Source organism: Enhydra lutris, unplaced genomic scaffold (assembly GCF_002288905.1).
Source record: "Enhydra lutris kenyoni isolate GAN:26980312 unplaced genomic scaffold, ASM228890v2 scaffoldscaffold24, whole genome shotgun sequence".
Classification (NCBI taxonomy): Eukaryota; Metazoa; Chordata; class Mammalia; order Carnivora; family Mustelidae; genus Enhydra; species Enhydra lutris.
The window spans coordinates 25,227,069-25,240,763 of NW_019154108.1; the positions used below are offsets into that span (position 1 = coordinate 25,227,069).

At 44.3% G+C, this 13,695-nt stretch overlaps 1 protein-coding gene across 1 annotated transcript in view; it reads right to left on the reverse strand.

The window, feature by feature from the left end:
• The window catches only part of LOC111150714 (BMP/retinoic acid inducible neural specific 2), a 108,058-nt gene that overhangs the window by 50,848 nt on the left and 43,515 nt on the right, over positions 1-13,695 (reverse strand). The window lies entirely within an intron of this gene.

Sequence of the window (13,695 nt, forward strand, 5' to 3'; positions counted from 1 at the left end):
TAATGCTGGATACTCTTAGCTAGAGGCTGGCCAGAGGCGAGACACCCGAGCCTCAGTATTTGTGCTTTCAAAAGAGTTGTGGTCCCTGCTCATAAAGATGAAGGGACACAAGCATGAGTATCTACACCTTCAGAGTCATTCCTCCACTCCAGCTAGGAGGGACTGACCACCTACCATGTGCTGGGTGATTCTTAGACGCTGCCCCAGTTAATTCTCACAGTCAATTTGTGAGAAAGCAGGATTGTTATCAGTTTCCTTCTCGCTGGGATACAGTGGAGCTGAGCTCGGAAGACGCAGGAGTGCAGTACAAACCTAGATGTGCCTCCATAACCAGGTCTTGGCCAAAGAAGGCTGAGCTCCCTAAGGATATGGGGCAGCAGCAAGACAGACCCTTGTTTTGTGAGCTGGTCAAGAGAGATGCCCAGAAGAAGAATAATCAGGTCACACCTGCCCTACTGCGTCCGAGAACGTATTATAAAATTCTGATCATTAAAACAGGTGCTGCTGGCACACAAATTGGACAGACAGATCAATGGTGTAGAACAGATAGCTCAAAATAGAGCTTATTATAAACAAGAACTTAGAATATACACAGATATATAAAAACATTTCAGACTAATTGGGTAGGGGGTGGAATATTTTAAACATCATATTGGGAAATTAGTTCCAGATGGATTAAAAAGTTAAATATAAAAAACAAAATCAGAGAAGGAAGAAAAATCCCCAAGTGTTTTATAACAAGCAATGTATTACTTTTAAATCAGGGGGAACGTGATATAAACTAAAAGGAGTCAGTCTTGCACAGGGTGGGTAGGAATTTCTTTTATAGGCTGTAATCTGATGAGAATGCCCAAAATATTTCTCATTTAATCATTCACACATTCATTTCTTGAGAAACATAAATTGGGAACTCCTAAGAACCAGACACTACTATGCTAAGCCTTGATAATATAAAAGCGAGGGCTCATTGCATTATCTGAAACTCTGTTGGTGATTCATTCCTCTTATAGAATATTGTTCTGTTTTTAAAAGCATATTGATGGAGGGAAAGGAAGAAGGTTCATGTTGAAGACTGGGGCTACTTGACACTCCAGGCCAAGGCAGCAAACACAGCAAAGTGGAAATGCACTGATGGGGGAAAAACACTGTGGAAGGTAGGATTTAAAAACAGCCCCCAAGTTTCCCATATCCTTCTGTGCACACCCTGCATAATCACCTCCCTTTGAGTGTGGGCAGGACCTATGACTACCGTGGGAAACTACTCCCATGATCAGATTACTAATCAGTTAACTTTGAGTCATTTAAAAGGGAAAGTATCTTTGGTGGGCCTGACCTAATCAGGAGAATGAGACCCTTTAAAAGAAAGGGAGGTGTCAGAGAGACGAGCTCCTGCTGACCTGGAAGAAGGCAAACAGTCATGCTGTGAACAGCCTTCTGGGGTCATGAAGCCAAGGACTGCAGGTAGCCTGTAGGAACTGAGAACAATTCTCTGTTAACAGCTAGTAAGAACATGGAAAGTACTCATACTAGGACAAGAAAACAAATTCTGCCAACAGCCACATGAGCCTGGAAGAGAACCTTGAGCCCCAGGTAAAAACCACCTCCTTGGCTGACACCTGGATTTCAGTCTGGTGAGACATTAAACCAGTTTAAAACTTCTCTTTTTTAAAGACAGATTTTTTAGTCAAAACATTAGGGGACCCAACTAATCCCTTCCCAGTACCACGAGACCATAAATTTGTATTGCTTGATCCCACAAACTTTGTGGTAATTCATTCCACAGCAATGGGAAAATAATACAGACAACATAAAAGATGGCAGTACTCCTGTCCATTCTTCGCATGGCCTGGTCTGGTGAGGGGTTTCTGCGCTCCCTGAGGAACACCAGCTGTTGTTCCCCATGTGTGAAAAAGCTAGCATGGCCGTTCTCGAGCACAGTGAGGCTGCTCACCTCCCCCTCCCACCCCGTCAGCATGACAGACCCCACAAAGTCAGAGGTGAAAGATTTGTTTTTATAACTCGGGCCTCACACACAGTCATTCCTCCAAGGTATGTGATGAACCAACCCCGTGCATTTTATAGAAGGATCACGGTGAGCGAGTGACAGCACATGGCCTTGGCCCAGTCCCAGAACCTCTTGTACCCTGTGCTATCACTCAGGGGGGTGAAAGGGGGGCTGTCACCTCCCCTGCCAATCAAGAGTTTTCCAAGGACAGGTGTGAAAAGCTGTGCGCTCTTGGAAAGAAATGAGATCTGTTAAGTCAATGTGTGCTTCTTGTCGTTCTGTGTTTGTAATTATGCTTTTTCAGAGCTCACAATGTGCTGGAACCTGCCTGCTTATAGGAGTATCAGCTTGACAATCCAGTGGTTTTGATTGCCGGGCCAAGTCTGCTGAGTGCAGCAAGAACGCCTGAATTCTGTGCCGACTGCGCCCTGATACACTTGGCCTTGGAATCATATGGTTTCCGCTTCATTGCTTTTCCACAGGATCTGAAGGCGTTTTGACGAAAAAAATCTCTCTTTAAGAAAGAGAAGTTTTAAACTGGTTTCAAAACTTAAAAAAAAAAAAATCTCTAGAAGGTATTCCTTAACCTTAAAAAAAAAAAGACAGACACCATAATTGCTGCATTGACAGTTGTATGAAAATTAGGCTCTTTGAGGGGAACAGCTTTGGGCCATTTCCTGTTTATGTTCCACGAATAATATCGCCAGGAATTTGATAACAACAAATGTCCAGCAAATTTTAACTATCGAAATTCTCATGGCTTCTGGTGGTGTGGCTAATACTCAGTGGGTTAAAACAATTAACAGTTTCCCCATGATGCTTGCAAGGACCAGTTTACCCTAAAGCCGGCTATGTGAGTAAACCTCCATTTACATGTGAGGGTCTTTTTTTTTTTTTTTTTTAAGATTTTTTAAAATTTATTTATTTAATGGACAGAGATCATCAGTAGGCAGACACGCAGGCAGAGAGAGAGGGAGAAGCAGGCTCCCTGCTGAGCAGAGAGCCCGATGCGGGGCTCCATCCCATCCCTGGGATCATGATGTGAGCCGAAGGCAGAGGCTTTAACCCACTGAGCCACCCAGGCACCCCTACATGTGAGGGTCTTAATGTCAGGGCTGAGCTAGATCCTTGAGGAAAAAAAATTATAAATTTACTTGTGAAAGCCAAACACTTCCATTTCACTTACACTATACTTAAGACAGAGTTTTACACCTACACCAATAATAAATTAGCTCTGGACCAAAGGCACAAGTAAAATAAGCTCGTTGAGCCATGAATGAAATGGATTACGGTTTTGCCAATAGAGAAAATGAAGTACAGACAAAGTCACAGGAGAAGTAGGCAGGACAGCCTTCAAAATGGGAGAGGTTATGAGCCCCAGAGCTCCACCAATCTGACACTGTCACCTAGCTGAGGACCCGTTGGGACTGTGCTGCATCCTCCCAGTGGTCTCCATTTCCATTTACGCTGGGTGTGTCAATACGCAGAGCAGTTATGATTTGGGACATCTGCTGCTCATGCACTAAATTTTGGCGAGCGAGACAGAAAGAGAGTCTCCTCTTTGAAAATCATTCTAGAGGAGAATCACCTACTGGAGGAGTTGAGGGTATAACCAAGCTAAGCTATTGTTAGAAGCCAGAAGAGATGGAGAAATAGATGGGAAATTAATATTATAAGTAACAAAATTGTTCATGTCATTAAAAAACTGCAGCATTTGGGGCACCTGGGTGGCTCAGTAGTTCAGAGTCTACCTTCGCCTCAGGTCATGACCCCAGGGTCTGGGGATGGAGCTCCACTTCAGGCTCCCTGCTCCGCAGGAAGCCTGCTTCTCCCCCTCCCATTTCCCCTGCTCATGTTCCCTCTCTCGCTGTGTGTCTCTCTCTGTAAAATAAATAAATAAAATCTTTTTTAAAATGCCAGCATATTGGGGTCATCACGTTGCCTGATTTCAAGCTTTATTACAAAGCTGTGATCACCAAGACAGCATGGTACTGGCACAAAAACAGACACATAGACTAATAGAACAGAGTAGAGAGCCCAGATATGGACCCTCATCTCTATGGTCAAATAATCTTTAACAAAGCAGGAAAAAATATCCAGTGGAAAAAAGTCATTTCAATAAATGGTGCTGGGAAATTGGACAGCTATGTATAGAAGAATGAAACTTGACCATTCTCTTACACTGTACACAAAGATAAACTCAAATGGGATGAAAGGCCTCAATGTGAGACAGGAATCCATCAGAATCCTAGAGGAGAACATACGCAGTAACCTCTTCAACACTGGCCACAGCAACTTCTTTCAAGACATGTCTCCAAAGGCAAACGAAACGAAAGCAAAAATGAACTTTTGGGACTTAAGATCAAAAGCTTCTTCACAGCAAAGGAAACAGTCAACAAAACAAAGAGGCAACCCACAGAATGGGAGAAGATACTCACAAATGACACTACAGACAAAGGGCTGATAGCCAAGATCTATAAAGAACTCCTCAAACTCAACACATACAAAACAGATAATCATGTCAAAAAATGGGCAGAAGATGTGAACAGACAGTTCTCCAAAGAAGACATACAAATGGCTAACAGACACATGAAAAAATGCTCATCATCATTAGCCATCAGGGAAATTCAAATCAAAACCACATTGAGATACCACCTTACACCAGTTAGAATGGCCAGAATTAACAAGACAGGAAACAACAAGTGTTGGAGAGGATGTGGAGAAAGGGGAACCCTCTTACACTGTTGGTGGGAATGCAAGTTGGTGCAGCCACTTTGGAAAACAGTATGGAGACTCCTCAAAAAATTAAAAATAGAGCTTCCCTATGCCCCTGCCATTGCACTACTGGGTATTTACCCCAAAGATACAGACGTAGTGAACAGAAGGGCCATCTGTACCCCAATGTTCATAGCAGCAATGTCTACAATAGCCACACTGTGGAAGGAGCCAAGATGCCCTTCAACAGACAAATGGATAAAGAAGATGTGGTCCATGTATACAATGGAATATTCCTCAGCCATCAGAAAAGATGAACACCCAACTTTTGTATCAACATGATGGGACTGGAAGAGATTATGCTGAGTGAAATAAGCAGAGAAAGTCAATTACCATACGGTTTCACTTAACTTAGGGAGCATAAGGGAAAACATGGAGGACATTAGGAGAAGGAAAGGAAAAGTGAATTGGGGGAAATCAGAGGGGGAGATGAACCATGAGAGACTGTGGACTCTGGGAAATACTGAGGGTTTTAGAGAGGATGGAGTAGGGGGTTGGGTGAGCCTGGTGGTGAGTATTAAGGAGGGCACAGATTGCATGGAGCACTGGGTGTGGTGCATAAACAATGAATTTTGGATTGCTGAAAAAATAAACAAAACAAAACAAAACAAAAAAATTGCCAGCATAAATCGCTTAATATATGCATGGTGGTTACTGCTCATGAAGCACAAGATGACGAACTTACACTTGAACTTCATCTTCCAGATTTTATATTCCCCTTTTGGCAGACGAACCTACTGAGGCCAGGAGTGGGTAGGAGAACTGCAGAAGTCAATCATGTGTTTCAGTGGCAGACCCAGGTCCACCTAGTCTAGACCCTGTAGAAGTTACACCTCACTGCCTCCCGTGTGGGGTGTGCAGCTGTAAAACTCTGTGGACTTCGCCACTTACAGGTCAGTTGCCCTTGGGAGCAAGTCACTTCCCTCTGGGAGCCTCCTTTTGGTCAAGTCACTTCCCTCTGGGAGCCTCCTTTTGGTCATCAGTGAAATGATTTAAGAGGTGAAATGATCCCTGGGTCCTGCCCAATGCTGACATTCCCTAATTCTATGCAAATACAAGGGGTGCACACATGAGGGGAAAGGCATCAAAACTCTAGACTTCTTTGGGAGGAAACTCTGCTTCAGAAAGGGAGTGAAACATGGGAAGTGAGGTAGAAAAGCCAAAATTCTTGCCCAACGGAGCAGTGACATTTAATAAAATGATTAGGCAGTGACATTAAATAAGTTTTCAAGCCATCTGAGTGGTTAATTGGCCAACTCTATGAGGAGATGTTTTCTTGAGTAACTTGGAGGGGGTCTGTGGTAAAAGCTCACAGAAAGTGTTATTTGTCCTCACCCTCCACAACATCTTAGTGTGAAACCTCCCCTTTGACTAGAAAGGGAGGAATGACAGGATGTTGTGGGCTGGGGATTCCTGAAGGGGAAGGTGGACGTGCGGGCTGTCAGCTCCCATCAGTGACTCGTGTTCTCCCCTCATGTTGGCATGATCTGCCAGCCTCCACAGACACCAACCATGGCATTTTTACCCCAACCCTACGCTCCTGGTTGCACTTCTGAGAGCAATCTTGGCCACCATTCCCCAGGTGAGCCCATGCAGATGTCGCCCCCACCCCCCAAATGCCATGTCCTCTCCAGGCTTCAGGTTCACCCCCAGCACGAGCCTGGCCCGGGTGAGCTAAGTTTGCTGCATTTTCCAACTGCTGGTCAGGAAATGACTTAAAATAGGTGAGGCAGATGGAGAGCCTCCCTGCATAAAATCAGGCGAGCAAGATTAATGCTTATTTGTGCAGAGGTAAGAGCTAATTATCATGGCTGTTTTCTAAATGTTCTTACATTCCTCTGAGCCCTCGAAGTGGAGAGGTTAGAAGAGGGGAAGGGCCTTGCCAGAGGTCACTCTGCGGGGAAGCAGAAGGCAAACTCAGACATCTGTCTGTCGGTCAGCGATTAAGCGATTCTGACACACAAGAAATGTACTACGTGACGGCACTTAGTCTCAAGAACAGACCCAGCACTTGGCCTCACGGAGGAGGAACAAAACATAGGATTTGGGGGTCCTGCAATGAGTTTAAAAGAATAATATAGACACATACACAGGCGCATGCCCACACACATACACACACACATATACATGCATACACACGTGTACACACATGCATGCACATACATGCATATATACGTGTGCACACACACATACACACATACACATGCATATACATGCATACACACGTGTGTACACATACACATGCATACACACGCTTTAGAGGCATCAGACCTCGTGGGCTCCATCCCCTCAGGGCTTCAAATTTATGGGTTTCTGCTCTTCACTTATCAAGGCCAGACTCCTCTGTCCGTCGCAGAGGCTTCCTACTTGCTGGCCAGATGTCCTTGGCACTTTCCTTGGAGAGACAAGCTAACAGTCAGGTTTGCCCACAGTCTCACATGATAAAGGTCAGGTCACCGCATGCAGACCAGGGAGGCCCCTCGGCCCCAGAGCTTACCTTGGGGCCATGGGGGTCTCCAGGAGAGGGAAAGAAGGCACTGCTGAGCAAACAGAACCTCTAAGGGAAAAGGGGCACATTGCAAAGCCTTTAAATCCTGATCTCTGTGCAGATTAACCTTCCTCAAAACCACTTCCATCATACTCCTTCATGAAACAGCAGCAGCTCCTGTGGTGTGGAACACAAATCTGCCCTCCCCTGCCCCACACTGAGACCCCCCCCCACCCAGCGCCGAGACCCCCAACTGCCGCCCTGTAGTGGGGGGGGCTACAAGCCAGGTCAGATGCCCGGCTCCTCGTGCTGGCTCCAAGTCTCCCTCCGCTTCCTCATCTGCTGTATATATGTATGTATGATATATATATATGTCGTGTGTGTATATATATATGATATGTATGTAAGTATGTATGATATATATGTCATATATATATGATATGTATGTATGATATATATATCTCTCTCCCTTATATACCTCTCTATAAAGATATATATATAGATATATAGATATATACTTTATAACCTCCTTTATGTCTCATATATAATATATATATATAAATGATAGTAATAACAGTGCCTCCTCATAGGGTTACAGGGATTAAATGAGTTAATATTTGCAAAGCCTCTAAAAAGTATGTGGCCCATGGTGAGTGCTGTGGGTGTGTGTTCACTCTTCTGCCTTCCAGTTCTTCTACATAGATTATAAGAGCCAAGAAGAGTCCACAGGCGTCCCCTCATCAATGTGGGTTTTTGTTTTTGTTTGTTTGATGTTGTTTATATGTAAGAACCCTGAAGCCTGAGAAGGTAAAGTCTCTGCTAAAAAAATGTGTCCTCGTTATGCTTTGGGGGCTCTCTACAACTCACTCTGAGTGACTTCACTGGTCCTCCTCCCCAGGCCCTTGGTAGTTAATGACAGTAGAGATGACTGGTCCTTTAGCCCATTTCTGGCCCTTTATTACCTGGCTGTGGGATTCACCACTGTTTTCATCTCTGCCTTCCTTGAGTCTGTGTCTGTCTGTCACATCTTCTAGACTCATTTTCTCCAAGAAACTTCCCAAAGCGAGGCTCTGCATCATTAACTTTGCCTTCCTATAATCTTTTGGTCCCTGATTAATTTCCACTTCATCATGTCATGGAACTGGGGGGACAGGGTGAGATCCCGGAAGTTATCCAGTGGTTCTCCACAGCCTGGAGTGTGTACAGAGTATATGTGTTGGCAGGAGTCAGAGGGAGGGGTATAGAGACAGAGAAGGAAATAACTGATGTACTAGGTAGGGGTATATTTGTATATTTTGAAATATTTTGCAGATCCCTCAAGGAAATTTTGATACAACTCTCCAGGGAAAGCCAGTGATGGAATCCCCTTCACAACGGACAACAGATGAGAAAATGTAGGACCACAGAGGTGCAATGAATTATTCAAAGTCACATTGTTGATTTGGGGCAAATCAGGACATGAGCCTGGTCTCCCAACACCAAACCTAGAGCTCATTCTGTCTATTTCACATACGTCAGTGATAAACTGACATTTGCAAGAGTCAGAATCCGTGAGTTCCAGAGCTACCTTCATCATCATCATCGCCAATTACTGTGAGGACATCAGTTACTACATGCCAAACGCTGGTCTACAAACTTTCCATTCACTGACTCATTTAATTCTCATAAAACCTGATGAAGTTGATGTTGTTATTATGCCCATTTTACACAGAGGAAAACTCAAGAATGGAGAAGTCAACGATGTTCTTCCAAGAAATTCCTTAGTGTTGTCAAAATGACCTAAAACCTAAAATCCACAGGCTTTACTGTGACAAGGGAGCTGTAGTTATCCTAGGTGCTTCTAGGTCACTCTCATTTAAGAAATTGCTATAGATTGATGAAAAGCCTAAAATCCTAGAGTTTACAAGTAGGACACATCAGAAATCATTCTCCTGCCTTGGATAAAGACATTTAAGCCTTCTGTTCTGGGAAAAGATCACTGGCTCCTGTTTAGATGACCAGTCAGCATGGCCTTACGAGAAGGCTGTTCTATTTCATCTCTACGGTCTTAAAAATCATAAGGTCAGTCATGCTCCCCCAACATGGGCCCAGGTGAACAACCCGCAGTTGCTGGTTTCCTGCCTACCCCTGAGTTACCCTGCTCTTCCCTCAGACCCCCGAACCAACTGGGCCTGTGCTCAAGTTCCCCATCCCCTCCCTTCTACCCAATCTTAGCATATACATCTGAGGTTAGGGGCTCGTGCCCTTCCCAACTCCTGTACCCCCAGCCCTGGGCTCCCCTACTTGCTGTTGTAGGGGATAGACCTCCAAGAATTGCCTACCTTTTTGCTTAATTCTGAACTGCCCCCCCCCCCCAAGCTCTTTTCGTGTTCCTCTTTATGTGTGCTGGCCAAAGGTTGGCCCTCCTGCTACCAAGATCATGCCCACGGGTGCCAGCCTCTGGGTAGGCCCAGCCACCATTTCTGGGTCCAGCTACTGAGTCATTCACTCCAACCCCTAGGAGACAGCTGTTTCCACCCCCCAGGGAGGAAACCTTCTCTGTCTCTGCCTCCTTCCCACCAGCCTCACTTCCATTGTTTAAGCCCCAGCCCACTTCCCAGCAGAGCCAGGCTCTGGATACACACAGGACAGTTTAACTGTTTCTTTCAGGCCTGGAAAGCCAAAATAAACCCAAGCCAATGACATAGAAAGTGCTCACCACCAGGCAGGCGTTCCAAAGGAATGGGGGCTGACGAGCAGCTCTCCGTTCTGACCCTCAGCGCTCAATGCTACGCTTGCTCTTGGCTTTCCGCCAGGCCTGTCACTGAATCTGAACTTTTAACCCAATCTCTGCCCTCTTTGGGCCTTGGCATGGAGCAGAATGTAAAATGATAATGCCCTGAGCTGTGCCAAACAGCACCGAGCTCCTGAGATGTTACAGAGGCAGCTGTGACCAGCAAACACATTGTTTCCGGGATGGTGTTTGTAAATATATGAGTCGCCTGACAGCTTGTGGAATTAAATATAGATGCTACATCACAGACTCCAGCTAAAATAAACTATATGCTGCTCAATGAATGTCAATAAGTACACTGAGAAAGAATCATTATCCCTTTTTTGTAGCCCAGTCCAAGAAACTCATCGCTAAGTGAGTTTTTTGGTTTGCTTTGGGATGAAGGCGATGTTTTCCCCACACAGGTTTTTGAGGGCTACTGGCGGGCAGCTGGTGGGGGGGGGTGGCATGAGGTGACAAAGGGACACGATAATAAGGTGGCTGTGTTGGGTGTGGTGTGTATGGAGTGGTGGCAGGAGCCAGCTTAAGGTTCCCAATACACTAGGAAATCTGGTAAGCCTTTGGGATTCCTGGTTTCGAGAAACCATTTCTAAAAGTATGGTCTTAGTTGGTGTGGAAAGATCTGATGGAAAGCAAGCTTACCCATCATTGCCAGTCCCCCCTTCTGTTCTTGAGCCAAAAGACTTCCCTTCCCTTACACTGATTTCTACTGGTTGCTTGTGGATTTGCATCCTCTTAAATGAGTGATGGCGGGAGCTGGTGTTCTCACACAGAAATCAGCACCCTGAAACAGGTTTTGAGCGCTCATTCAGTCTTAAGCTGAGAAGGCTTGTTGCCATGCACCCCTGGGCGTGAGGCAGAGCCCACGCTGCCCAGATTGCCAGGACCCCTCCCTCCCCCGCCAAGGAGGTGGTGCACAATGAAAGATGCTTTGGATTCGGGGCAACTTCCGGTTGGACAGTGCTGTCCAGAAGAATGAAGGTTTTCTTTGTGTTGATCCTTCTGAATTTATGCAGTTGCCACATTGTTGCCGATTCAATTTATTTGTTTATTTGGGTTCCTCTCTAATTCTTTAATGCCAAGTTCTTTCTCTTCTACAAAGCAGAGCTGAAGACTTAGGTAGCCTGCGGCGGCTTGGACACTGTCTGGGTCCTCGTGCAAAAGGTTTCGGAGCATCCCAGGGAAGAGCAGGAGTGATCCTCTAAAAATCTTAATTCCATCTTCATTCTGGCTCACACTGCCACTGACTACCTAAACTATTTTTGACAAATTAAACCCTCTGTAAGATGTGGTAATAAGTTTCCCCACTTCCTTCCTTTCAGGAAAGCTAATAAATAGCTACTCATTCATCCAACTAATGTTTATTGGACAAAGAACACTCAGCTAGAATGTAAAATGCATGAAGGGGATGGTAGAAGGATAGGCTAGACGGTAACGCTCAGATTTCTTTGAAAGAAAGGTGAATGCAAATCCTTGAAATAATTCTCTTACAGCCAGGCTTATTAGCCAAAGCCACATTAGGCAGACTCTGTGCTGACCAGGATTTGCAGATGTCCGCAGCTCAGGGACAGCTGAGGCTTGACTCTGCAGCTTCTGATTCAAAGCTAAGATGATTTTCAGCCTAATTTTGAATTGTATTATTGATTTTCAGTCCAAATCTTTGGAAAAATAGTATAGAGGAACTCCTTAAAATTTTGAAATTGAATCAAATATTCCATCCCTCAAACGTGGTAACAGAGAATGCAGTTATGACAGAGCCAAACCATTTGTTCTCGTGGGTCTCTAGTGTGTGTGCGCGTGTGTGCGCGCATGTGTATGTGTGAGTTTGCCCCCCTGGAACCATCTCAATTTCTAGAGGAATATTTGGTTGTAACAACTCGGAGAGCGGTGCCTTCTCTAGTGTGTCAGCTCGGGTAGGTGTTAAGCAGCCTATACACACAGGACAATTCCCCGCAACAATTATTCCCTGACCCCACATGTCAGCAGTGCTGAGGTTGAGAAGCTCCGACTTACGCCAACAAATTCTAATGATCCCAGACTCATGAAGTACCTCTGAATAATGGAGACCAACTTTTTAGGAAAGTTTTTCATGCATATCTAGTTTGCCAACCTATGTTACGGTGGCAAAGGCCAAAATTACTCATCCTCACAAACCCTCCTTCTAGGTCTCCTGTTTCAAGCTTAATTGGTCCTTGACAACAACGACAACAAGAACAGTTACAGGTCCTATGTATTGATGGTTTATTTCCAATCGGGCAGTGTGCTAAGCACTTTACTATCAATAAAGTAGGTATTACTAATCCAGGAGTGATTAATATAAGGAAAACGAGATTCTAAGAGATTTAGAAACTTCTCCAACTAACTTCCTTCCTCCCTTCCTCCTTTTCTTCTTTCCTTCCTTCCTTCCTTCCTTCTTTCCCTCTTTTCTTCTTTCTTTCCTTCCTTCCTTCCTCCCAATTCAGTCAAAAAAACAATGGGCAGGCCTGTGCAGGCCTGTGAACTAGGAAGGATCAGAATCCATGTAAGGTAGGTGGCTGAGTGCAACAGCAGCCCAGTGGAGTCAGGAAATTGGTTACATAAAGGGCGATTTAGCCAATAAGTAAATATATTAAGGATAACAGGAGCTAAATTTCCCATGGCCAAAGAGGGGAATTATAAACATGGAATGAACAAACACTAGAATAAACCCTATGGTGTAGCCTTGAGATTAGAAGTAGGAACTCATGTTTCTAAATAGAAATAGAGAAATGGAAGGACAGACAGAGAGATGGAGAGGTTGACAGATGAATAGATAAGGAGATAGATGTTTGATAGATATTAAAGTGTTGAGTGTGGCTAAATATAATATGATATTCTGGATTGGATTTTGGAATAGTAAAATGGATATTAGTAGAAAAACTGATGTAATCTAAATAAACTTTGTAGTTTAATTACTAGTGTTGCACCAATATTAATTTCTTATTTTTGACACATGTACCATTGTTACAAGATATTAAAATTAGGGGAGGCTGGGTGAAGGATACACAAGAAGTCTGTATTCTTTCTAATTCTTCTATAAATCTAATATTAACCCCAAAAAAAAAAACAGTGTTTATTTAAAATTAAAGTGCATGGGGCGCCTGGGTGGCTCAGTGGGTTAAGCTTCTACCTTCAGCTCAGGTCATGATCTCAAGGGTCCTGGGATCAAGCCCCGCATCGGGCTCTCTGCTCAGCAGGGATCCTGCTTCCCCCCTCTCTCTGCTTGCCTCTCTGCCTACTTGTGATTTGTCAAATAAATAAATAAAATCTTAAAAAAAATTAAAGTGTATATATGCATACTCACACACACAAATACATTCCCTTGTGTATGACATAATACACACACACACACACACACACACACACAAGCCATCTCTCCCAGGACTGTCCACCCCTAGTATGTCTATCTAATAGGGCTCACCTCATTTTAAGATCTTGGTTTCTAAGTCCTGTTCTCCACCAAAAGGAATCAGGGATATTTGGAGAAATGGATGATCACAGCCTGTGGCAGTTAAGATATAACATGAACTTGGAACCTCTTTTTATGACAGAAACATTGGTGTCCTGGCAAATGTTTAATAGCCAGCTCTCTGGAGGAACAAGTTCTGGTTGTAGTATTTGCCAGTTTCATGGTGT